Below are 27,659 nucleotides of genomic sequence, written 5' to 3'. Positions count from 1 at the left end.
TGCACACTCATGCACACACATGCGTGCTCACATACACCCCTGTGCTTGCATTTTGGCTTGGTTCAGATTCTTGTAATGGCCGTATCGCTATGTATTCTCCAATCAACAATTCAACCAAATATTTATTACACATAAACTAAAACACAGAGAACAATCAGAGATCAATCAATAGCTAAATAGGATGCTATTAACTCATGTTGTCATCAGAGATGAGGCCATGTGGAGCCGGCTGTGGGCTGGAGATGTCAGGAAAGGTTTCATGGAAAAGTTTCATGGGAGTCAGCCTGAGCCTTAAGGATGAGTAGGACCAGATTTGGGAGGTGTGGTGGGTGGGATGGGATTAGGAAAAACACAGAGCTTGGAACATACAAGATGTGTGCTGGATACGATGACCTGCAATGCAGTGAGAGATTAGAGTGTCTAGTGTTGAAGCAGCGAAGGGCTTTGGACTTGCCCGCAAAGACAGTAGAGTGTCATTGCAGGTTCTTAAGCAAGGATGTTGATGGGAACCCAGTGGTGATGTGCCTGACTCTGGGAAAGTTGGAGACTGGAAAATCAGCAGACAACCTTGCAGTCACCGAGACCTGAGGGGGTGAGGGCTGGCTGGAACTAAGAGGGAGCAGGAGTGGAGAGAAGAAGGGAGTGGCCTGAAGGGGGTGCCATTGCCCATCAGCTTCCTCCTTTCACCCCAAAATGATTGGTGTGGGTCTGAGCTTATCAAGCTATTATTTAGTTCACAGGTGATGCTGGCAAAAGGAGAAGTGGCTAAGTGTATTCACCAGGTCCTCCCCTCTGCTGCTCCCGTGTGGCCATACTTATCCCCCAAATAAACAAAATAAGGGGTCTTCCTGTGGTTGGGGTAAGGAGGAGAAAAGGGAGGTGCACTTATGAGGACAGAGCAATCCTTTGTCTGTCAAAGAGCACATTCTTACCTCCCCTTGGTCTGTGCTGTCTTTTACATTTAATTAGATCTCAGATTGAGCTTTCTGGATAGGAAATGACAAGACATAATGAGGTGCCAGGGTGGAAAAGGGAAGGGAAAACAATATCCATTAGTTCATTCATGCAACAAATATTTGTGAGCACCTACTGTGTGCTGGGCAGTAAGCTGGACTCTGAGCACACAGTAGTAAACACAATAGGCACAGTCTCTGTCCTGGTGAGTGTTGTGTTCTAGCAGTATTGTCAGATTTTAAACAAATACAGATCATTACAATTGTGATAAATACTATGTACAGTTTAGGGCATTAAGAAAGTATATGATAGGGAGATCTTACTAGCCCCAAGGAAGTGACTTTCAAACTGGAATCAGAAGAAAGGAGAATTAGCTACAAGAACAGTTGGAGACACCAAAGAACAGCAACTGTAAAGGCCCTGGGATGGAAAGGAGCCATACCTATTGGAAAGACAGAGAAGTGCATTGTGGCTGGGCAGTGGGAGCAGGAGAGAGAGGAACCCCAATTGCTGCTGGTGAAGCAGGAAAAGGAGAAAATCATGCAAGGCCTTCAAAGTATCATGGGAAAGATAATGAGAGGGGGAGGGGCCACCAAGGAACAAATCCCACTGTTGTCATAACACGTTTCCCACTGAAGTTGGTTAATAGAGAATGGAATGGGCACAGGGAGTGAGGATGGAGGGAGAGAATGGAAATGACAAGATAGCAGAGACAGGCCGGCACAATGTGATACTTGCTACTTTAGTATTTGTTTTAAAAATAAGGCACCAGATTTCTAGTGCTTCCAGGAATAAGCATGGTCTGCATTGTTCCTGCAGCCTGTGATGTACTCATCTTTTTATTTGAAGTGAACCTGTAAAGAGTCTCCTCTCCTAAGCACCCTTCCCTGGGTCCACAGGCGAAACGGACCACCCTCTCTTCTCCCAAAGCCCGTCTCTACAATGGCGTCCACCCTGCTCCACTGAGATGGAAATTGGTCTGATGCATGTCAAGGTTGCCCATAAGTGACAAGTTCTCTAAGGATACAAACCATGCCTCAATTACCTCTATAACCACCATATTGCCTGGCAGAGAGCATGTTCCACAAAAGTTTGCAAAATCAAAGTCCTGAATAAAACCTAAAAGGAGAGTTTTCTGGTGTGTCCTGAGTTTGACACCATTAACGGTAGGAGCAGGAATTCAGTCCATTAGTAACAGGCTACCATGGGCTACCCCTCCCCCCAGAGAATCCAGAAGAATATATAAAAGAGTTCACTTCTTCTGGTTTGCGTTGCATCTTCCAACTTCTTTAGAGTCTGCAGAGTTGTGTGTTGGGTGGGCCATTCAGTCAGCGTCTCTGGCTGCTTCCCCATGGCCCCTCCACCTAGGGAGGAAGGTATCAGCCCATGATACCTGAACTTTCTCTTTCTTCTCTTCTTTCCCATGATTCATCCTATATACCCTTCCTGCACATCTTCCTACCCTACTCAGTCTCTGCCAAGGTTCAGCAAGCATTCAGCTATATCCAGCTCTACTCTGGGTGGGACCGGGAGTGGCATTGGATCCTGCAGGTTGGATGACCTACAAGGTGAGTAGATTTTCACCTGATCCCCTCTTCTTGTGTTTGCTGTGTTTCTATGGCTAGGAGAATATGTCACCTTTGTTGCCTTGAGTCACATTCCCAAATGAGCCCAGTCTTGGTATATGCCATGTTCCAGGAAGAAACGGGGGGCAGAATAAGCCTATCACCCTGGGCTTTGGATTTTTGGCTGATGACGTAGTCAGTTTCTATGTGGGAACCTGCTTCTGGTCCTCGGCAGAGATTGCTGTACCTTTCTCCTCCGTGTCCATCATTATCTGCATGTATTTCTGTATCCATAGCTGGCGGAATCAGTCATGACTCTCCAAGGTCACCATTATGAACTTGAAAGACAGTTGGGGGGGGCAAAGGTGTTGGGTGGGCGCTCATGAGTATCACTTGCCTGATCCAAACTTTTGTTAAGGCTACTTACAAAGTACCTGATTGTCCAATTTGATTTTAATCTCCTTTTTCTGTTTCTTCCTAACCCTCCAGGGAATGAACAAATAAAGAGACTGGCCTATAAAGGAAAAATTATGATGGTGAGAATTTCACTAAAGAATTTAGCCCACATCACCATGTTTACAAACATATTCTCCCCAGACAGGGGTTTAGGTGACCTAGCGTTTGTCCCCATAACATTTTTTCTATCTAAACAAACTGGGATGAGTCGAAACCTCAAGGATCTTCCTGTTCTGCTCTGTCAAATTGGGCTAACAATGTCAGTCTACCCCACAAGTCTACTGGGGCCAAATGACATGAAAGGATGTGTATGAAACATGAACAGTAATGTTGCATTTATTCCCGGTTGAAATCATGTGTCTGGCACCCGGTCCTGCCCCCGCCTCGGGCAGAGTTACAATGCTCAGGACTGTTCTTAGCTTCTCCGGATAGAAAATAGGCTAGCAGGGATTCCTCAGTCCCAAGAGGGAGCTGCCACTGCCCTCTAGTGACAGCCTTCTGCCCAGACCTGGTGCCTGCGTCCACCCCTCTGGCTGATGGGGAGAACAGACCTTCTTTCTGGCAGGACTGTTTCTGACCAACCCTTCCTCAAAAAAGCCTGGCCTCGAAATTCTCCATATTCGTGCTATAGGTGGTGAGTGTTGCTGTTTTTTATAATATGCTAAGAACTAACAAATATTTGTCAGGGGTCTACTATGGTGGGTGGGAAGTGTGCCAGGCATGGAGGGGACCCTCCTCCCCGCCCCCGCTGACTCATCTGTCTCAGGAGGAGAAGATCTCACACCAGTCATCCGCAGGATGTCAACCTTCTGGAAACTTTCCAGCGATGATAACTGAGCCTCCCACCCTGTCCCCTCACCCCCCAACACTGAAAGGACCCGACAGGACCACAGAGACAGCCTGCTAATTATCTCTGTTCCCACGGTGCCCAGCGCAGAAAGACATTCTGGAAGGATCCACCTATTGAAGAATTTGTCTACTGAATGCATACTTGACCTTCAGAAGTGCCTCCCCTGATAGATGCTGAAATTCTGTAATATGTATACATCTCTTTGAGAGTCATAGTGAAGAGGTTAGGAATCAGACAGGAGAGCAGACTTAGGATTGAATTTGGGGTGTTCTATTACTAGCGGTGTGATCCTAGGCAAGTTTCTTAACATTTCTGAGTCTGTTTCTCACACGTAAAATGGGCCTAAGGGAACATCTTCCTCAACAAGAGGGTCCTAAGAATTAAATGAGATAATGTACGTGAAGTGCTTGAGAAACGATCTGCACTCAGGAAGTGGACCCTTTGGGGGTGTGACTCAGTTTGAGACACGGCAGGGAACAATACAGAGAGTAAGGCAGCTCCAGAGAGCTAGATGGAGGGGTGGAGGCAGCAGATGGGGCCGGGGAAGGGGCAGCGTCCACATGGATGGGGAGTGTGGGTACGTGTGTGCATGCCTGCAAGTGATGTCTGGGATAGAGGATTTCCATGTACAGTGAGGTCTCAGCTTAAGGTCCTAAGGTGTAGCAGTGACAGGTCCTCTCCTCTCTTGGGATAACTCTCTTTTCCAGGAAGAGGAGCAGTGCGGAGCTCCAGAGCACTCTAGTACCCAGGCAAGTCAAGTGCACGCCCTGGTTATGGACTTAGTCACAAGTAGGGGGAGGGCAGTGAAAGGACCCAACCTTTCCTTAATAATGGGTTAGGGAGAGTGAAAACCAGGACTCTTGAGCAACAGAAATGTTAGGAACTAAGAGCTAGACAGTATTCTGGGGACACATCCACCTCTGGTGCCCCTGGGGAAAGTAGCCACAGTGACCCTCCCACCACCCCTCCTTCCAGTGGCCCTCCCTCCACCCCTGCTGAGGGCAGGTGAGCCCCTCCCCTGCCATCCAAGTTTCCAGGACGAGGAGGGCTCCTGTGGCTGCTGGTAGCATCACCACCAAAATGGTCTCATGTCCAATTGTTCTTGAGATAGAACATTTAAATAATAGAACTGATGATAAGTAGAAATCAGCAGAAATCATTTACTCCTGAGGAAGAAAACAACTGCTTGATTTAGTTACCAGATCTCCTGTCTGACAGTTCGCAGTGCTGTGGTCCAAATTTGACCTTGGGAGATGCATTGAAAGAACCTTGTGGAGGGAGAGAATGCAGGCACGAGGCCTCCAGGGCCAGGTCTGTGGGCTGAGAACAATGGCCTGCATTGGGAACAGACACAATACACTCCACGTCCAAGGCTAGTTCCTGTACCTTGTATTGGAGGCGAGTCTGCAGCACCGGGATGGGAAGCAAGCTGGCATTGACACTTCAGGTTATGCATTGTTTTGATCTCAGCTTTCAGCATTGCTACCTCCCCCAAAAGGTGGGAGGAAGCAGAGAGAAAATGGTCTGTCGAGGCTTTTCAGAACCCTGGGGAAAGCAACCAAGCTAAAAGATTATCAAGAGAACCAGAGATTATCTTCTTGCAGTGGTGGCAAGGCCAGTGAACTCGGTAGCACTAGAAAATCATTGACTGACCTTGGGGTGCAGAGGTCCTAGATGAGACTACTGAAAGGGTCATGTTTGGAGCTCAGACCTGCAAGATGGTGTGTTTAAGGGAGAGCAAGGGGGAGGAGGTATTTCTTCTATTCTCCTCCTGGACGAGGGCATAGCAGATACCAGGGACAGAAGGAAAGAGCACCAAAGGCAGACCCTGTTCCTTTTCCAACCTTAGGAAGCTTTGGAAGTATCAGGTCAGTCATTCTGGACATTTCTCTGTAAGGTAAGGTTGACTTTATGGGAGCCTGTAACTGGCTGAGAATGGAAAGATTAAGGGCCAGACGGAGCTCAGTATCTGGAGAGAGGGCTGATGGGTAATAGCTGGTACATCATATCCCGCAAGAAGTAATGGGGTCATCGCAACAACCGTGCAGGAAACCGCAGTGGGGGGCCCTGGACAAGGCAGTATTCTGAGACTGTCCTGCCATATGCCTTCGCGTGGGCCGCCTCCCCTGCCCGGAGTGTCCTCTCCTTTTCTGATGAGATTACTCACTGTGTTTTAAAAATAGCTCACATCTTACCCCTCTATGAAATCCTCCTTGACAAGGTGATTCACCCCCTCCACAGTGTCTGGCAATATCTTATTCATTTTGCCATCATTTTCAAAATTTTAAATTATTAAATTAATGTATTTTGCGAAATACTGAGCCCTTAGAGTAGATACTTGGTCTTTAAGTGCCTCGCATATAGAGCTAGTAATTTATTAATTCAAGAAATATAAATTAGGATTCAGGGAGGCAGGCTGGTGGGTAGCATGGGGGTGAGATTTGGTGGGGGGTATATCAGGGTGAAACCCCAAACTCAAATTAGTGTAGAAACAAAGGCAAGGAAGTGTCCTTGTCCCAGAGGAATTGGGGACTGGGTGGAGTTTTAATGAAGGGATCCCAGCAGAGGAATCCAGGTTGGAAATGGGATTCAGCGAGGACAATTCATTGCAGGAATAAGGTGTGGACTCAGTCACAGAGTTGAATATTCACCCTGAGAAAGGCTAGATGCTGACCAAGTCTCAGGAACATTGAGCAAAAGGGTCTTCTAGGCTCCTTAATGGAAGGCAGTCCTGATGTCCATGCTGGAATGGGGCTGAGTCTGCATCTGGGGGCACAGGGTTGAAGGGGTCTCTGTTGTAGTTGGAGGACTGATGATGCCATGCATCAACAAGGCAACAAGCCAGAGACCTGGACCATTGCTTTGTCCTCTCCTCTCCACAAAGGGCAGAGCAGGCAGCACTAGCACACCTGATGGGATCTCCAGAGAATCAGCCTCATGCCACCATTAGATATTAGACACGCTCTGTGCAAAATGTGGAAACGAAACTTGCAGAGATGCAGATGCACCATCCATGCACGTACTACCTGTCCATGTCTTCCACAGAGCCTACTTCTAGTTTTAAAATTCAAGAACAGTTCTGTGGCTTTTCTCTTCCCATGGGGAGCATCACACGGCTTCTCACTCCAGGAAAGCCTCCTGGGAGAGAACCTTTTTCTAACCCATGAATTGGAGAAGGGTGGGTTACAGCTTAGGTATGATAAACATGTCTATGGGGGGTGTTCAATCATCACGAAAACAACCAGAAAGTGAAGTGCGAAAGTCAAGTAATCTTAGGTCTTAGAATAATGACAGTTCAGGTCCTAGCAGCCCTTTGCAAATTCTCATCTCATAGAAGAGGTTTTCATTCTAGATTTGAGTCCTTCTGGGGTGACTTCAGATAAATCTGAGCCTCAGTTTTTTCAACTCTATGATGGAGGAATAATCTTGCAATTATTGTAAGTAATCTTGTAAGTAAGTATTTGTAAGTAAGTAATCTTGACTGCATTTGGGTTCTTATAAGCATAGTGGATAACTCCTGTGGGGTCTACACAGCCCTCTTTCCCCTTTCTGGGTACATGCTTCCACCCCTTTTCTGCTGGGAAATACTCATTTTCTTGTCACATGGCTCCAATGGGAACCATCATGTCTATGTAGAACCTACCCTTGGCCACAGTTGATGGGTCAAAGGTGAGCTCTGTTTAGTTTTGTTGTCAAATGAACTTACTTCAAATTTATTAAAACATTTTTTTCTTTTGGATTTTCTGGGCTTTTTGGATTTTGGAATTGTAGATAAAGGGTTGTGGAATTGTAGGTAGTCGAGTCTAGGCATATTTAGATCATGCATGTCTATTTTCTCTATTAGAATGTGAATTCTTTGAGGACAGGAATGAAGACCTCCTCCAGGGATCCTAGAGTCCCCTCAAGTTCAGAATGTCTAATGTGAAGTTGGGAGTAGGAAGGGTCAGGGGTGAGGTGGAGCCAGAAAACTGAACATGACATGTTCTCCCCATACTGGATCCTCCACCTGTATCCTGTGTCATCCAACCTGGAAGCCTGAGTCACTCGTGACCCCTCAACCTCCTTCACCCTTCCACATCCAGCAAATCTCGTAGTCTTACTGATTTAATTTCCTAAATATTTCTTGAACTTGCCCCTTCTTCTTCATTCCTTCATGGTTTGACTTCATCAACTCTTGCCTGGATTATAATAAGAGCTCTAAATTGGTCTTATTTCCTCTAGTTTTGTCTCTCTCCCATCCCCATTCTTCACTAGCCTGGCTAAAATGATTGATCTGTAATGCAAATCTGAACATATCACTCATTTAAAATCTGCCCAGGGCCCCCCTTGCTTGCAGGATCAAATCCAAGCTATATGGCACAGTACAGATCTGGTTAAACTCCCTGCATACACCTCGTTTCATGCTTCATGGGCTTTTTCATGCTGGTGCTCTCCTTTTGCTTAGGAATACCATCTTGTATTTCTTCACCTTTAAAAGCCATCTAAGACTTCAACTGCTTGAGAAGTCTTCTTTGGATTGGGCAAAAAAAGTCCTGTGACACCCTATCACTCTATTTATGTGCTTTTATCACTCAGTACATAATTGTGTGTTGAAAATATTTTCTTAACGACTGTCTCCTCAGCTAGACTGCAAATCCTTTGAGAACAGAAACTGTATCATATTCACCTTTGTAGCCTTAATTCTTACTCAGTTCATGATTAGAACTTAGTAGATTCTTAAGAAATGCTGAGTGTGAGAAAGATTCTTCTGGGCTCATCTAGGAAACTGAGGAGGTGGACCTGCCAGAAGTCTATTTGCATGGATGTTGAGTAGACTCTGGGAAAGAACCTCAATATATGTCTGCTGATGGGGTTTAGATACAAGAGGCCAAGTCTTAGGAAACCAGGGGTGTTCTATAGAAACCAGTGTGCAGGGGATCCAAGGAACACTGTGGGAGAAGTCATTCTGAGGCAAGATGAACCTGTTCCTGGGGAAGACACTACCTGTTAGATGGGAGGGGTAGAGCTTGGTGGCAGTTACTTGAAATCACCTTTGGCTCAGTGCTAATACGTTCTCTCCAGGAGAAAAAGTGATTCTAACTAAAACAAGAAAGTGTTGCTTCAGGAAACCCTGTAAAGCATTAGGGCACAAATAGCCTCTTAACAGTGTTCCATGAAGGGGAAAAAGACATTTCCACCTGACTCTACTTCATTCTCAAACTGGCCACGCGCAACAGTATAGGTAGTGAGAAGGTCAGGACATTGGTGGTAGCGCATGATGGATCAGTGACGGTCATCAGGGAAGAACTGCACGGCTCCAGAGAAAAGCAGGTGAGATCAGAGTGGCAGGTGGAGAATCCCGAGGGATCTCAGGGTAGCAGCAGAGAGACTTGCTCAAGGGCAGACATGAAACAGCTCCTGAGGATTTACAATAATACTTGGGGCAACTTTGCAGAAGGCTCTAGGTTGGATGTGAATTCAAGGGGTGGGGTGGAAGAGATAGGGACATTTGGGTTATTACTCATTGAGATTTTCAATCTATACTGATAGGCTAGAAAGCTGAAGAAATTAACTCTAGAATCTAGTTAATGAATTATTTCTTTTTCTCTTTATACCCTGGACATTGGCATCCCCATCTGGCCTGGCAGATGGGTTGGTGGTCGTGAGAGGGTATACCCTCCTGTTATAGGTTGAATTGCATTTCCCTCAAATTCATGTGGTGAAGTCCTAACCCCCCAGTAACTCAGAATGTGATCTTATTCAGAAATAGAGTCATTGCCAATGTAATTAGTCAAGATGAAGTCATTAGGGTGGGCACTAATCCAATATGACTGGTGCCTTTATAAAAAGGGGAAATTTGGATACAGATATGTACACAGAAAGTGAAGATGAAGGCAGAGATTGGGAGGATGCCTTTATAAGACAAGGAACACTAAAGATTGTTGGCAAACCAGTGGAAAGTAGGAGAAAGGCATGGAATGGACTCTCCCTCATGGTTCCCAGAAGGGATCAACACTTCTGACACCATGATTTTGAACATATAGCCTCCAGAACTGTGAGACAGTACACTCCTGTTGTCTACGCCCCCCAGTTTGTGGTAGTTTGTTACAGCAGCCCTAGCAAACTAATACACCTTCACAGAGATGGATAGGACTGAACTGGGGATAGGAACCTTGTGCAGCTGGGCAGTGCTGCAGTAAGGAAGTGCTGGGATCAGCTTGCCTCTCACACACAGGCTGGAATGTGAGCTATGGAAGATCCCATGTCAAAATTAGCTGACAAGTGAGTGGTTATTGCTTGTTTTTCACAGCACAATTCCCACTGCTGGTCCATCTGACTCCTGCAAGAAAGGAAAGACATGTTTCCATGTCTATGACCACCTGTAGACTTGGTCAGAAAGAATTGCTTTAGTCACTGCTCGACAGCACTGTGCCTTGTGAATGCCAAGTACACCCCTGGGCAAGCTGAGACCCTTCACAATACAGACCTTCAATACAGAATAACAAATCTGAGCACTTAGTTAATTCCCAGTCATTTGTCTTCTCAGTCAGACCCCAGGTTGCAGACAAAGGTTTGAATTGTCAGCAGAAATTGTGACTGTTGAGTGAATATGTGGGTGTTTATCTCTCTCTCTCTCTCTTCTGTCTCTCTCTCTCTCTTTCTCTCTCTCTCTCTCTGTGTGTGTGTGTGTGTGTGAGAGAGAGACAGAGAGAGAGAGAGAAAGAGAGACAAATGGATGGAATAACTGACCTTGGATCTTTGATAGCTATCTAAACAAAATAGCCAGTATTTTTAGATTGCCTTGAAAACTGTACTGTTTCAAAATCATTGCCAGGGAGATTTTGAACTTTTATCAAGAAAAACAGGAAAAGAGAGAATTGTAAACCCCAGGGAAGAAATCTGAAATTTTGAGACCAAAGACTGACTCCCTTTGATGCACTAACAAGGATCATTGAATATCCTGTGTTTCTGGTTAAACAAATCCCTCTTGATGATGTAACATTCCTCCAGAAATATCACGGAATGACCAGAGAGATAACACACCAAAGCTCATGATTTGAAGCTCTCTAAGGCACTAGACTAGCGCCCTCTGCTGGCCATTTTGGATCAGCCAGAGGCCCTTTCCGTAGCTAAGTCCTGCCCATTCCCACTGATGACGGAAAAAACAAACTCGTTGGATTTCCGTCTCCCAACTGTATTTTTTTCTAGCTCCTCCTTTCCTAATTTCTTGTAGAGTGTGGGTCTTTGATAAGACACAGTAAAGGAACAGTTTTCATTAGCATCACCCATGGACATTCTGAGAGTCTATTACTATCAGTGGGAGAAAGGCTTATTTTTCATGTAGGTGCCCTAACCTCAAGAGGTGTTTTAGTCACTACTCACTGGGGCGGCCCCTCAGTCATGCTAAGACTTAAAACCTGTTCCTATGACATTGTCAGATAAGAACCTGGCAGTAGCTCACCAGTAGTGAGAGGAGGTGCCGAGATATCAGGTGGAGGCACTGCAGCTGGACATGTTCCTCCAGATGCAGTAGGGTCAAGGGGAGGGGTTGGGGGGGGAAGATGGAGGGAGTGAGCTTAAGGAGATTCCTGGGTCCCCATTTAAGGAGGACCCGTAAGATCTGGGGAGCAATTCTATAAGAAAAGTCGAGAAATGTCTTGTCCCATCCTCCCGATTGCTGATCAACTACTACGAAGATTGTGTTCTTTCTTAGAGGCATGGACACTACCTGCATGACCTTCTGGTCATTGCGGGGCATCAGTGAGGGGCCTTAAAGACCCTCTGCTGGAACTGGATCCCATTTTAAATATCTGGCTTGAACTAATTCCTTCATAAATCAGTAGAGTTATTGGTGTAGGGTTGCTCTCTGTAGAACTGTTTATATTTAGAATAACTAGGTCTGAACTACCAGCTTATCCAGAAACCAGGCCTTCCCACTACAGTCTCCTCTACTCTCTCTTCAAAAATAAAATTAATTGCACAATGATTGAGCAGAACAGTGGTTGAGAACATGGACTCTAGTGTTGGACTGGCTAGATTATAATCCCAACTGTGTCTCTCACTACCTGTGTGAACTGGGAAAACTGCATAACCACACATTGCTTCAGTTTCCTCATTTGTAAAATGGGAATGTAAATGGTACTTACCATTAGGGTTGTCATGAGAGATAAATGAGTTAATACACAGAAAGCACTTAGAACAGTTCCTGGCACATAGTAAGCACTCAGTGGTTATTGCCTATCATCATCATCATCACCATCATCACCACCATCATCATTGCTCTATGACCAATATGTAAGAGGCTGAACGTGTGTCCCCCATAACCACCATTCCATTTTGACTTGGTTGCACTTGTTCCTGTGAGTGAGAAGAGATATGCTTGGGTGGCAGGGTTACAGTACAAGTGCTCCAACATCTAGTTCACCTCTCTCTCCTAGGGACATGGAAGGCTTCTACCTGGAACGTGGGCAGGGCCGTGTGAGTAGTTGTGGTAGGTGAAATGTGAATGGATATGATTAGTGCCATCACTTCTGGGCTGAGACAGTTAAAAGCCCAAACGTGATTCTTCACTATCTTTTCCTTTGTCACAGCAGCTTAAGAAGGTCAGATGTTCTAGAAATTGCAGCTGTAAGATGATGGGTCGTCTGTTGACCTGGGTCCTCCAGTGACCGCATGTAACAGAGATGCACTACTCTTATTCCATATGCAGCATGAACAAGAAGTAAACTCTTATGGTGTGAAGCCACTGAGATTCAGGAGTTATTACTGCAGCACAGCCTGGCCCAGGAGTTCTGTCCCGTCTGCTTATCTGGGATCATGTTAGAAATGCAAATTCTCAGGTTCCACCCCACACATACTGAATCAGAGACTGAGGGTGGGACCAGCAATCTGGGTTTTAACAACTGCCTCAGGTGAATATGACACAGGTCAAGTTTGAGAACCACTGCTCTAACTTATCTTGAATAAAACAGGTGACATTATCTTGAATAAAACAGGTGACAAAGGCCAGGGAGAGATCTTACTCTCTCAGCTCCCAGTTACCCAGGGACTTTGACCCCATAGGTGGCCACAGTTTGGGATGATCCATCCTGCTTTACCCCTTCCCGTTGGTTGAGATATTTAAGCATCAGCTGTCTTAGAATAGTTAACATCAAACAGATCAAGGCCCAGGGTTTTTACTTGAAGTCAAAAAATCACTTGGAAATGGATTCATGGTTGCTTTAAGAAGGCTAATGCTTTCTAGTTCTTTTAGGTGTGTCTGAAACCACAAGGGTTTATTGCTCTCTTTCTCACTCTCTGCTCTATAACCCCTCTTTTTCCCAGGGAAGACAGTCTGATGGTCCCCATTTCACCTAGGAGGAAAATGAGGCTCCGAGTGGTCAAGTTATTTATCCATGGCACAGAGCCATAGCTTTGCACTACAGCCCTGGTGCTTGGCCTCACGCAAGCAGGTACTCAGCAAACGACTGTAGAATAATGAAGATATAAGGACATTAGCTGGCCTAATACATTGCTTAATTGTCTGAGCTCAGCTGAATCTCAGTCCTGGTACTCACCCCTGTGCCTGGGTGGGTCCCAACAGCACTAAGGAGGCATCTTGGCAAAGGGCAGACACAAGAGGGACAATCTGATCAAGCCCTTTCTGAGCCGTTTGCAGAAGAGCTGTTCCAGAGAAGTGAGAGCCTGTGGTCAGCAGAGGGCAGTATTGTTTTAACAACCACTTTGTAGGGAGCAGGATGCTTTGGCTGGCAATACTGACGGAATTGACAGAGGCCAGAGGGTCTGGTCCACTTAAAGAACAAAAACAGCCAAAAAAAAAAAAAAAAAAAAAAAGGACACCTATATACCTACCATATTATTAGACGATTAGCATTTCCTATATAATTCAAATTTTCTCTCTGAAAATTTTCGTATTAAAATGTTAGAAGAAGAAAGAGGATAAAGCTCTAAGCTGTGCCACCTCAGTCCTAGGGCTAGTGAGTAGCTCACCCATCTGGACCAGTTCCACAGCCACTGGATGTGTGCGTTGGTATCAATATTTATTAAGCATCTTATTCTTAATATTCATCATATTCTCGCTGCTCAGAGACCTGCCCCCAAGAGCTCCCTTGCTCTCTTTCTTTCCCTGTCTTTTCTTCCTCTTTCTCTCCTTTCTCCCTCACACTCTCTCCTTTACCCCTGGTGTGAGTCTAGGTGGATGGCTGATGAGTTAGCAAGGCCAGGTACTGGGACCAAGGGTGTAGATGTGAAAGACACAACAGATCCCTTCCCTTAAGAATTTACAGTCTTGGCAAGACAGACCCACAGAAGCAGAACTTCGAGGAGAAAGGCAGGAGAACATTTAAATTATGTTCTCTGAGCCACAGGAAAAACACAAGTTTGAGCCTTGGACTCAGACCTTGGAAAGAGGCTCTGAACTTCTTCAGGACTTCTTCATCATGAGCTTTCGAGAATGCACCTCTTCTATATCTCCACATATCCTGCAAGGTCTTCCAAGGTAGAGCTCATCCCTATATCCAAAGGAAAAAGGGACAGATTCCTTAATATGGCTGTGAGAGGGCATCTGAACTCATCCAAGAGGTTGCAGATACCCCTCCCCCTAGTATTGCTATAATCCATTCTTAGGCCCACCCGTATCATTCCAAGGCTCTGTGACCCATGTGTGACCTAGAATTAGGTCAGGCCTCCTAGGACCACTCTAGCCAGAGGCAGGGCTTAGCCAGGTTCCAAATCAGCCTAGCTCCCCGTCCCCAGGCACTAGCTGAGACTTCTGAGAAGGACGCTGTTTCATACTGCTCTGCTGCCAGAAGGAACCAGGATGTCCCCTGGGAACTGGGTGCTGGGAGGTGAGAGGCACCATTAGCAGCCGCGGCTGCACTAGCATTAGGAGATTAATGAGCCTCTTTGAATAACCAATGTAGCTAGATCCAACTGTTGGCAATTAGTTAGAGCAAAGCCATGCTGTGCTTCGGATCTGTCAGCTGGGACCCCCAAAGAAGCAGAACAGCAGGAAGGGCTAGACAGAAAGGAAGAGATGAAATTCCACCTTCCACCTCTTAGGCTAGTGCTCTAGCTGTAATGACCCTGAGCTAAGCCTTCCATGATCATAGCAATCTAATATAGGCCATGTTGATTTGAGACACAAGTAAGGCTATGAGGGTCTTTAAGAGGTCATCTTGTCTACTATCCCGCCGCCACTTAGGACCACATAGCAGCACTTTTCAGAGTCGAATCTGGGTCTAGATCACCTGGGATCCCGGAAAAATTGCTCCCAGGTGACTGCCGATGCTTCTGATGCAGGGACGGCCCTTTGAGTAGCAAGGCCTATAGCAAGGGAGGGGGAGAGAGAACACTTATTAAGTTGAGATCTTAGTGTTTATACTTCATTCATCATTTATTTGTTGACTCAACAGTGTCCACTCTGTGCTAGGCAGCTGGATTCACGTATAGGCACAGAGGGGAGTAAAAGTACCCTGGAGTAACCAGCAGGATGCCCTGGGACTAAGAGGAGGAGACTGGGTCACACCAGGGTGGGCTGTTGACTCTACAAGAGCCTGTGCCCATCCTCCCTTCCGAGAATGCCTTCCTAAAGTTGCATTGACTGCAGCCAACAGCCAGGCAGGCAGAGGGGAGAGAGAAGTGATGCTCACATCATCTTCTCTTTAAGAGAGAAAATGCATCTTAAAAGCAGTGGGAGTGGGGGCCCTGAACCAAGATGGTGGAGTAGAAGGACGTGCTCTCACTCCCTCTTGCGAGAACACCAGAATCACAGCTAGCTGCTGGACAATCATCGACAGGAGGACACTGGAACTCACCAAAAAAGATACCCCACATCCAAAGACAAAGGAGAAGCCACAATGAGATGGTAGGAGGGGCGCAATCACGGTAATATCAAACCCCATAACTGCTGGGTGGGTGACTCACAGACTGGAGAAAACTTATACCACAGAAGTCCACCCACTGGAGTGAAGGTTATGAGCCCCACTTCAGGCTTCCCAACCTGGGGTTCCGGCAACGGGAGGAGGAATTCATAGAGAATCAGACTTTGAAGGCTAGTGGGATTTGATTGCAGGACTTTAACAGGACTGGGAGAAACAAGAGACTCCACTCTCGGAGGGCACACACAGAGTAGTGTGAGCATCAGGACACAGGGGAAGGAGCAGTGACCCTAGGGGAGACTGAACCAGACATACCTGCTAGTGTTGGAGGGTCTCCTGCAGAGGCAGGGGATGGCTGTGGCTCACCATGGGGACAAGGACACTGGCAGCAGAAGTTCTGGGAAGTACTCCTTGGTGTGAGCCCTCCCAGAGTCCGACATTAGCTCCTCCAAAGAGCCCAGGTAGGCTCCAGTGTTGGGTTGTCTCAGGCCAAACAACCAACAGGGAGGGAATCCAGCCCCACCCATCAGCAGTCAAGCAGATTAAAGTTTTACTGAGCTCTGCCCACCAGAGCAACAGTCAGCACTACCCACCACCAGTCCCTCCCATCAGGAAACCTGGACAAGCCTCTTAACCGCATCCACCAGAGGGCAGACAGCAGAAGCAAGAAGAACTACAATCCTGCAGCCTGTGGAACAAAAACCACATTCACAGGAAGATAGACAAGATGAAAAGGCAGAGGGCTAAGTACCAGATGAAGGAACAAGATAAAACCCCAGGAAACAACTAAATGAAGTAGAGATAGGCAAGCTTCCAGAAAAAGAATTCAGAATAATGATAGTGAAGATGATCCAGGACCTCAGAGAAAGAATGGAAGCAAAGATCAAGAAGATGAAAGAATTACTTAACAAAGACCTAGAAGAATTAAAGAACAAACAAACAGAGATGAAAAGTACAATAACTGAAATGAAAACTACACTCAAAGGAATCAATAGCAGAATAACTGAGGCAGAAGAACGGATAAGTGTCCTGGAAGACAGAATGGTGGAATTCACTGCTGAGGAATAAAATAAAGAAAGAAGAATGAAAAGAAATGAAGACAGCCTAAGAGACCTCTGGGACAACATTAAACGCAACAACATTCGCATTATAGGGGTTGCAGGAAGAGCAGAGACAGAGAAAGGACAAGAGAAAATATTTGAAGAGATTATAGTCGAAAACTTCCCTAACATGGGAAAGGAAATAGCTACCCAAGTCCAGGAAGCGCAGAGAGTCCCATACAGGATAAACCCAAGGAGAAACACGCTGAGACACATAGTAATCAAATTGGCAAAAAGTAAAGACAAAGAAAAATTATTGAAAGCAGCAAGGGAAAAACGACAAATAACATACAAGGGAACTCCCATAAGGTTAACAGTTGATTTCTCAGCAGAAACTCTACAAGCCAGAAGGGAGTAGCAGGATATACTTAAAGTGATGAAAGGGAAGAACCTACAACCAAGATTACTCTACCTGGCAAGGATCTCATTCAGATTCTATGGAGAAATCAAAAGCTTTACAGACAAGCAAAAGTGAAGAGAATTCAGCACCACCAAACCAGCTCTACAACAAATGCTAAAGGAACTTCTCTAAGTGGGAAACACAGAGAAGAAAAGGACCTACAAAAACAAACCCAAAACAATTAAGAAAATGGTCATAGGAACATATATATTGATAATTACCTTAAACGTGAATGGATTAAGTGTTGCAACCAAAAGACAGGCTTGCTGAATGGATACAAAAACAAGACCCATATATATGCTGTCTACAAGATACCCACTTCAGACCTAGGGACACATACAGACTGAAAGTGAGAGGATGGAAAAAGATATTCCATGCAAATGGAAATCAAAAGAAAGCTGGAGTAGCTATACTCATATCAGACAAAATAGACTTTAAAATAAAGAATGTTACAAGAGACAAGGAAGGACACTACATAATGATCAAAGGATCAATCTAAGAAGAAGATATAACAATTATAAATATATATGTACCCAACATAGGAGCACCTCAATACATAAGGCAACTGCTAACAGCTATAAAAGAGGAAATCAACAGTAACACAAAAATAGTGGGGGACTTTAACACCTCACACCAATGGACAGATCATCCAAAATGAAAATAAATAAGGAAACAGAAGCTTTAAATGACACAATAGATCAGATAGATTTAATTGATATTTATAGGACATTCCATCCAAAAACAGCAGATTACACTTCTCAAGTGGGCACGGAACATTCTCCAGGAATATCACATCTTGTGTCACAAATCAAGCCTCAGTAAATTTAAGAAAATTGAAATCATATCAAGCATCTTTTCTGACCACAACGTTATGAGATTAGAAATGAATTACAGAGAAAAACACGTAAAAAACACAAACACATGGAGGTTAAACAATACGTTACTAAATAACCAAGAGATCACTGAAGAAATCAAAGAGGAAATAAAAAAATACCTAGTGACAAATGACAATGAACACATGACGATCCAAAACCTATGGGATGCAGCAAAAGCAGTTCTAAGAGGGAATTTTATAGCTCAACAAGCCTACCTCAAGAAACAAGAAAAATCTCAAACAATCTAACCTTACACCTAAAGGAACTAGAGAAAGACGAACAAACAAAACCCAAAGTTAGCAGAAGGAAAGAATTCATCAAGATCAGAGTAGAAATAATGAAATAGAAACAAAGAAAACAATAGCAAACATCAATAAAACTAAATGTTTGTTCTTTGAGAAGATAAACATAGTTGATAAGCCATTAGCCAGACTCATCAAGAAAAAGAGGGAGAGGACTCAAATCAATAAAATTAGAAATGAAAAAGGAGAAGTTACAGCAGACACCACAGAAATACAAAGCATCCTAAGAGACTACTACAAACAACTCTATGCCAATAAAATGGACAACCTGGAAGAAATGGACAAATTCTTAGAAAGGTATAACCTTCCGAGACTGAACCAGAAAGAAATAGAAAATATGAACACCAATCACAAGTAATGAAATTGAACCTGTGATTAAAAATCTTCCAACAGGGCTTCCATGGTGGCGCAGTGGTTGAGAATCTGCCTGCTAATGCAGGGGACATGGGTTCGAGCCCTGGTCTGGAAAGATCCCACATGCCGTGGAGCAACTAGGCCCGTGAGCCACAACTACTGAGCCTGCACGTCTGGAGCCTGTGCTCCGCAACAAGAGAGGCCTCAATAGTGAGAGGCCTGCGCACCGTGATGAAGAGCGGCCCCCGCTTGCCACAGCTAGAGGAAGCCCTCGCACAGAAACGAAGACCCAACACAGCCAAATAAATAAATAAATAAATAAATAAATAAATAAATAAATAACAATTAAAGGTGCTAAAAAAAAAAAAAATCTTCCAACAAACAAAAGTCCAGTACCAGATAGCTTCATAGGTGAATTCTACCAAACATTTAGAGAAGAGCTAACACCTATCCTTCTCATACTCTTCCAAAAAATTGCAGAGGAAGGAACACTCCCAAACTCATTCTATGAGGCCACCATCACCGTGATACCAAAACCAGACAAAGATACTACAAAAAAAGAAAATTACAGACCAATATCACTGATGAATATCAATGCAAAAATCCTCAACAAAATACTAGCAAACAGAATCCGACAACACATTAAAAGAACCATACACCATGATCAAGTGGGATTTATCCTGGTGATGCAAGTATTCTTCAGTATACGCAAATCAATCAATGTGATACACCATATTAACAAATTAAAGAATAAAAACCATAAGATCATCTCAATAGATGCAGAAAAAGCTTTTGACAAAATTCAACACACATTTATGATAAAAACTCTCCAGAAAGTGGACATAGAGGGAAACTAACTCAACATAATAAAGGCAATATATGACAAACCCACAGCAAACATCATTCTCAATGCTTAAAAACTGAAAGCATTTCCTCTAAGATCAGGAACAAACAAGGATGTCCACTCTCACCACTATTATTCAACATAGTTTTGCAAGTCCTAGCCACGGCAATCAGAGAAGAAAAAGAAATAAAAGGAATACAAATTGGAAAAGAAGAAGTAAAACTGTCAATGTTTGTGGATGACATGATAGTATATGCAGAGAATCCTAAAAATGCCACCAGAAAACTACTAGAGCTAATCAAAGAATTTGGTAAAGTTGCAGGATACAAAATTAATGCACAGAAATATCTTGCATTCCTATACACTAATGATAAAATATCTGAAAGAGAAATTAAGGAAACACTCCTATTTACCATTGCAACAAAAAGAATAAAATACCTAGGAATAAACATACCTAGGGAGACAAAAGACCTGTATGCAGAAAACTATAAGACACTGGTGAAAGAAATCAAAGATGAAACAGACAGATGGAGAGATAAACCATGCTCTTGGATTGGAAGAATCAATATTGTGAAAATGACTATACTACCCAAAGCAATCTACAGATTCAATGCAATCCCTATCAAATTACCAATGGCCTTTTTTACAGAACTAGATAAAAAAATCTTAAAATTTGTATGGAAACACAAAAGACCCCGAATAGCCAAAGCAGTCTTGAGGGAAAAAAACGGAGCTGGAGGAATCAGACTCCCTGACTTCAGACTATACTATAAAGCCACAGTAATCAAGACAATATGGTACTGGCACAAATACAGAAACATAGATCAATGGAACAAGATAGAAAGCCCAGAGATAAACCCATGCACCTATGGTCAACTAATCTATGACAAAGAAGACAAGGATATACAATGCAGAAAAGACAGTCTCTTCAATAAGTGGTGCTGGGAAAACTGGACAGCTACATGTAAAAGAATGAAATTAGAACACTCCCTAACACCATACACAAAAATAAACTCAAAATGGATTCGAGACCTAAATGTAAGACCGGACACTGTAAAACTCTTAGAGGAAAACATAGGAAGAACACTCTTTGACATAAATCACAGCAAGATCTTTTATGATCCACCTCCTAGAGTAATGGAAATAAAAAGAAAAATAAACAAATGGGAGCTAATGAAACTTAAAAGCTTTTGCAAAGCAAAGGAAACAACAAACACGACGAACAGACAACCCTCAGAATGGGAGAAAATATTTGCAAATGAATCAACGGACAAAGGATTAAGCTCCAAAATATATAAACAGCTCATGCAGCTCAATATATGTTTTGTTTGTTTGTTTATTTTTAAACATCTTTATTGGAGTATAATTGCTTTATAATGGTGTGTTAGTTTCTGCTTTATAATAAAGTGAATCAGTTATACATATACATATGTCCCCAATATCTCTTCCCTCTTGCATCTCCCTCCCTCCCACCCTCCCTATCCCACCCCTCTAGGTGGTCACAAAGCACCGAGCTGATCTCCCTGTGCTATGTGGCTGCTTCCCACTAGCTATCTTTTTTACATTTGGTAGTGTATATATGTCCATGCCACTCTCTCACTTTGTCCCAGCTTACCCTTCCCCCCTCCCCGTATCCTCAAGTCCATTCTCTAGTAGGTCTGTGTCTTTATTCCCGTCTTACCCCTAGGTTCTTCATGACCTTTTTTTTTTTCTTTTTTAGATTCCATATATATGGAAACCATTATATATGGAATAGCCATTCCTGGCTTGCTGTGGTGTTTTTGATTTCCATCCAGGGTGATTGATTACAGAAGAGCAAATTAGCTCACACTGCTTTTAGTTTACATTTTTTTTTGAATTTTATTTTATTATTTTATACAGCAGGTTCTTATTAGTCATCCATTTTATACACATCAGTATATACATGTTAATCCCAATCTCCCAATTCATCACATCACCACCCCTACCCACCGCTGCTTTCCCCTCTTGATGTCCATACGTTTGTTCTCTACATCTGTGTCTCAATTTCTGCCCTGCAAACCGGTTCATCTGTACCATTTTTCTAGGTTCCACATATATGCGTTAATATACCATATTTGTTTTTCTCTTTCTGACTTACTTCACTCTGTATGACAGTCTCTAGATCCATCCACATCTCAAAAAATGACCCAATTTCGTTCCTTTTTATGGCTGAGTAATATTCCATTGGATATATGTACCACATCCTCTTTATCTATTCATCTGTTGATGGACACTTAGGTTGCTTCCATGACCTGGCTACTGTGAATAGAGCTGCAGTGAACATTTTGGTACATGACTCTATTTGAATCATGGTTTTCTCAGGGTATATGCCCAGTAGTGGGATTGCTGTGTCATATGGTAGTTCTATTTTCAGTTTTTTAAGGAACCTCCATACTGTTCTCCATAGTGGCTGTATCAATTTACATTCCCACCACATGCAGCTCCATATTAAAAAAACAAACAACCCAATCCAAAAATGGGCAGAAGACCTAAATAGACGTTTCTTCAAAGAAGACATACAGATAGCCAAGAAGCACAGGAAAAGCTGCTCAACATCACTAATCATTAGAGAAATGCAAATCAAAACTACAATGAGGTACCACCTCACACCATTTAGAAGGGCGTCATCAGAAAATCTACAAACAACAAATGCTGGAGAGGGTGTGGAGAAAGGGGAACCCTCTTGCACTGTTGGTGGGAATGTAAATTGATACAGCCACTATGGAGAACAATATGGAGGTTCCTTAAAAAACTAAATATAGAATTACCATATGACCCAGCAGTCCCACTACTGGGCATATACCCAGAGAAAACCGTAATTCAAAAAGACACATGCACCCCAATGTTCATTGCAGCACTATTTACAATAGCCAGGTCATGGAAGCAACCTAACTGTCTATCAACAGCCGAATGGATAAAGAGGATGTGGTACATATATACAATGGAATATTGCTCAGTCATAAAAAGGAACGAAATTGGGTCATTTGTTGAGACGTGGATGGATCTAGAGACTGTCATACAGAGTGAAGTAAGTCAGAAAGAGAAAAACAAATATCGTATATTAACGCATATATGTGGAACCTAGAAAAATGGTACAGGTGAACCAGTTTGCAGGGCAGAAACTGAGACACAGATGTAGACAACAAACGTATGGACACCAAGGGGGGGAAAGTTGGGGGTGGTGGTGGTGGTATGAATTGGGCGATTGGGATTGACATGTATATACTGATGTGTATAAAATGGATGACTAATAAGAACCTGCTGTATAAAAAAATAAATTAAATAAAAATTTAAAAAAGAAAGTAAGCTAAAAGCAGTGTGAGCTAATTTGCTCTTCTGTAATCAATCACCTTGGACAGAAATCAAAAACACACCACAGCAAGCTGGGAATGGCTAAGAAGAGATGCAAGGCTGGCAGGCAGGGAGGGGTCCCTATGGAGAGGATATTTTTGTCTTGATGGGTTTTAAATAAAATGAATCTTAAGGGCATTTGGCATATGTGTGTGCATGCATGTGTGCATATGTGTGTGTGTGTGTGTGTGTGTTTGGGGGGCCATGTCTAAAGTGGTGTCAATCTTTTCCAGACTTCTAAGCAGTCTCCAGCTTACCCCATTGTCCAGCCTCTTTTTTGATACATATGTGGGCAGTGGGAAAAGATAACTTCAGGGAAGTCTTCTCTGTACTCCTGTCTCTGCTAAAGGTACCATGGAGGCAAGGAGCTTCCCCTTATCTCTGTCTTTAAGCTCATCACTGGATAGATTCTGTTTCCTCCTGAGCCTTAGTTTTCTTCCCTGTAGAATGGGGAGGCCCACATTGCTGGACAGAGGAAGGGAGCAGGGTTGTGACTAAAACTGGTGTAAGATAAACTCCAGGAGGATCTGGTGCTCTGGCTATTTCCATCTGGATCTTGTTGCTCCTATGAGGGTGGGAACAACAGCCTAAGCTAGTCTCAATCTAAAAAGCACCCGCTCAGGAACACCACGTGGTACAGTGTGCTGTCTCCAGCTGCCCTGTCTCACTGCTCAGAGATGTGCCCCCAACAAGCTCCTTTCCTTATTTGCTGTCTTTCCTTCCCTGTCCTTTCTTTCCTCTTTCTCTCCCTTCTCCCTCAAACTCTGTCTTTTACCCCTGTATCTAGCACAACCATATTTTTTAAATTGAAAGCCAAAATATAGTCTGACAATGTTTCAGAGTATTTGAAATCTGGACATTTATGAGCATTCTAGAATGTATGATCACTCTAACCACCCTTATTTATACTTTCTCCTTTGCTCTACTGCTGCTCTGGGCTATAACTCCATGGCCATAAGACAATCAGTTGGGATCAACGAGATGCCAAATATCCAAATGTTTAGAAATGTCCAGATGGTAGATTTAATTTTTAGTTTTGCTTATTCTGGGTGCTTGGAGCCCTGTGGACACAATTCAGTAAAAAGAAATAGATGAATAAATAAAGATAACCTCTATAACCCAAGCAGTGAGTTGTTCAGCATCTTGTTTTCAAAATCACTGGTAGACAGATGGGGATTTTTTCTTTCTGCTGGCATTGTTTGGGTGGTGTGCTGTGCAGATGTCACATAAGCTGTCTCTGACCATGCTCTCTGGGGACCTTTCTAGAAAAGAGATTCTTCCAGTAGAAGAACAGTCTGAGGAAGAAACACCGTGGCTCAGTTTTCTGGAGCCAAGGGGACTGTGTAATAATGGGTGGAGTCCCTCATCCAAATCCTTATCACATCATCCGTCCATCCACCCATCTACTCATCTACCCATTCATCCTTCCTTTCATCCATCTAGCCATCCATCTGTCCATCCATCCAGCCACCCACTTCCTCACCTACCCAACCTGCTTTTCTTTCCTCCCTCCCTTCCTCCTTCCTGCCTTCCTTCCTTATTTTCCTCCTTCAAAACTATGTGCCTTGCACTGTGCTTGGTACTAGTCCTTGCCTGCTAGGACTCACAATGTACTGGGTGAGAGAGATGTGCACACAGCTGTTAACACACAGTGGTAGAGCATGCACCTTTTCCCCCAGATCCATCTCTGGACAATCCCACCTTCTCCCCCTGGCCTCACACTTCCCCTCCTCTCTATAGTGGGATATTGTCTTCAAGAATTCACAGAGTCCTAGAGAAGGGCTGCTCCTTTGTTAGCTAGCTCTCCTTCCCAACAAGTATGCGTGTCTGGAAGAAGGAGCGATTTATACATAAAAGTTTGAATGGTTTCCTTTTCTCTCCTTTCCCTCTAGAGTTCTTAATTTATGTTTCTGCACAGAACAGCAGCCCTCCCATCAAAGAGTGCAGCAAACCTGTGCTGAGGTGAAGGACATTTCTTTCCTCTGAATGTCCTGCCCGCGCATCACCACCCCCCAAGAGGAAGCAGATGGACTGGGAGGCAGAGCCATTTATTTATTTCAGTTCTGGATGGGGTCTGGCCTGGTGGGAGAGTGTAACCAAGAGGAGAGAAGGCTTGTGGCTTTTGGAGCTTAATTAAACATATTTACAAAATCCAGGCTTGGCCAACTAGGGAAGCAGAGAGACAGAGGCTTGTATTGCCTTATAAGATTAATAAACCAATTAAATAAAGACTGCAGCAGCCTGGCAGCCCCATTGGGGCAGGAGGCGAGTTTGACAGCTGCTCTTTTCTGATGATTGCCACACATTTTAGAAGAAAAGACAGCCTGGGCTTCCCACCTTCCATAAGAGAATACCCCAGGCTGTTGTCTTATCTAATCACTCACACTGCTAGTCAAGTTGTTTTCTAAGCCTGTAGGTCGAATGTCATGGTTAGCCAACTGGGAAAAAAGAAAACAAAAGCTATTTCTTCGCTTCTAATCCTTAAAAAAAAAAAAAAAAAAAAAAAAAAGCACCAGTATGAGACCATTTATTTCTCCCTGTGATGCACCATTCCTGGGAGCAGTGGAATGGGGTAGGCAGGAGGATTCTGGGAGTATCAGCAGGCAAACCACAGAGGAGTCTAGTCTTGCTTCCTTTCTGTCGATGTTAGCATGCTGCTCCATGGCTCAGGCTCCCTCAGGATCAAATCACTGTTTGGATTTTTGCATGTGTTATATTAGGTTTAAATGCCCCTCTCGCCCCCCCCCCCCCACCCAGCCATTGCCTTGGGCATAATTAGTGGAAAAAGGCCCTTTTGCAAAGTCCAGTGAATACCCTTCCTTTCTGAAGCAATAAACCAAGTACCCCTATTCAGGGAGTTGCAGTGAGGGGTGAACTCCACACGCCTCTCTTTTCCGAAGACCTGTAGGCCCGCCCTTCGTGTCTACTCCTGGCCCTGGGCCCTAAGGCTTCCCGATTAAAACTGTGAGTGAGACTGTGGACAGACAGGTCCCTCCTGATGGGACGTGTCAGTTTGGAGCCCTCTCCTGCATTGATATCCAAGAGCATGAAGAGCGTGAAAGGCTTCTTACCCAGGCTCAGCTGTGCGAGCCCTGCGTGTTTTGGGGGCCCCGGTGTTGCATCAGCTGCCTTGGCTTAGTTTTCACAGCTGTCAGACATGCTCTGATCAGGAGTCTGTAAAATGCTGATGGGGAGGGGCAAGTTCCAGGAAAGATTCTGGACATTTTAGTTTTCTCATTTAAAATAAAAAAAGTGAGGGATAGTAATTATATAATTATGATAATTTTAAAAATCAATTATAATAAAAGAATTATTATAATAAAATCAATTCTGTCTGCTTTATGAAATTGACAAAGAAGCATGGTGAATAATGTATTTGGAGAATTCTAGGAAAATATGAATATCTATAGTTATCAGGAAGTGCTTGGATGCTCTTCTGGAACAAAATAAGGAATCAATCAATCAGACTGACCTGGGACTTACCAATTTCAATCTTCCCAAGTTGTTTAACATCTCAGAGCTTCATTTTAAGCGGGCATAACAACACTTGAGATAAAAAGTGTGGACTTTGGCATCATAATCAGGCTTTCTCACTTACTAGTTGTTTAACTTTGAAAGATTTCTTTGAGCCTTATTTTTCTCATCTGTAAAATGGGAATGATCATAATTCTTACCTCATAGGATTATTGTAAGGACTGATTACCATCATTCATATAAAGTTATAGCTTAGTATCTAGTACATAGTAAGTATTCAGCATAGTAAAAATAATTATATATCGTAACCTTGTTTTTATTAATAAATGAGATTATGTATGTAAAGCATCCTGCACAGTATCTGGCACATGGCAGATGTTCAATAAATAAATGTTCCCCACATTCTCTCCTTCCTAAACGAATGAACCAGACTATGCATTAAAAACCTGGCCCAACTGGGTTTCCTGTTGAACAGAAAGGCTATTGTAACATTGAGTGGACAGAGACGGAGAGGGTCCCAAGCCTTTGATAGCTCTGGTCCACAGGGTCACTGCTTTCTCTAGGAGAAAGAATGGCCCTTAAGGGATCAGGTAGAAGGAAAAGTTAGGAAATCACGACTCTGCAGGAAGCCCGGAACTGGCCTCTGCTGCCAGGACCCCTCCTCACTTCCAGGCTCAAAGACAGTGCCCTTCCATTTTGCTCATGTGCCTTCCAATGTATCCTAAAATCTATGTAGCACCTCAAACATCCTTAAGTAATTATTTACAATTTTCTACATAAGTTGAAATCATTCCAGAGGATATGAAACTATGAAACTCTTTAAAAAGAAACTATCATCACTCATTAAATGTATTCAGTGGAATCTAAATACCATAGTGATTTGATATCCATCATCATCCATTTGAAAAGCCTGTGAGCAAACTGTTTCTTTAACACTGAAAACTTTTATTTCATTCTTTTTCTTAAACTTGTCTTTCTATTTTGTTTCTCACAGAAATTTATTCTAATGTAGTATATTTTTATGTTTGATAATCCTTTATTGACCACTGAATATGCATTTCTGAAATAATATTATGTATGTATTATGTAAAATGTATGTATCAGAAATTTTAAAAAATTATTTTAAATTCTGGTTAAAAAACAAATAAGATCATACTTGCTCTTCTCTGGAACCTGGAAGCACCTTCATCAAGAACTAAACTTTCTTGAAATGCGGTTTGGAGGAATCTAGCAACTCAGCTGGGTGTTATCTCTA

General features: G+C 43.4%; 1 long non-coding RNA gene across 1 annotated transcript in view; it reads right to left on the bottom strand.

Annotated features, from left to right (window-relative positions):
- Positions 1 to 8,793: 8,793 nt before the first annotated feature.
- The window catches only part of LOC309604970, a 51,170-nt gene continuing 32,304 nt past the window's right edge, over positions 8,794 to 27,659 (bottom strand). The window contains exon 2 of the long non-coding RNA XR_014231185.1: positions 8,794 to 19,780. This is a non-coding gene — a long non-coding RNA (uncharacterized lncRNA). The remainder of the gene's footprint in view (positions 19,781 to 27,659) is intronic.

This window comes from Balaenoptera borealis, assembly GCF_965194805.1.
Source record: "Balaenoptera borealis genome assembly, chromosome: 1".
Lineage (NCBI taxonomy): Eukaryota > Metazoa > Chordata > Mammalia > Artiodactyla > Balaenopteridae > Balaenoptera > Balaenoptera borealis.
The sequence above is the reverse complement of the archived record's forward strand: the minus strand, read 5'-3'. Positions and strand labels throughout refer to the sequence as shown.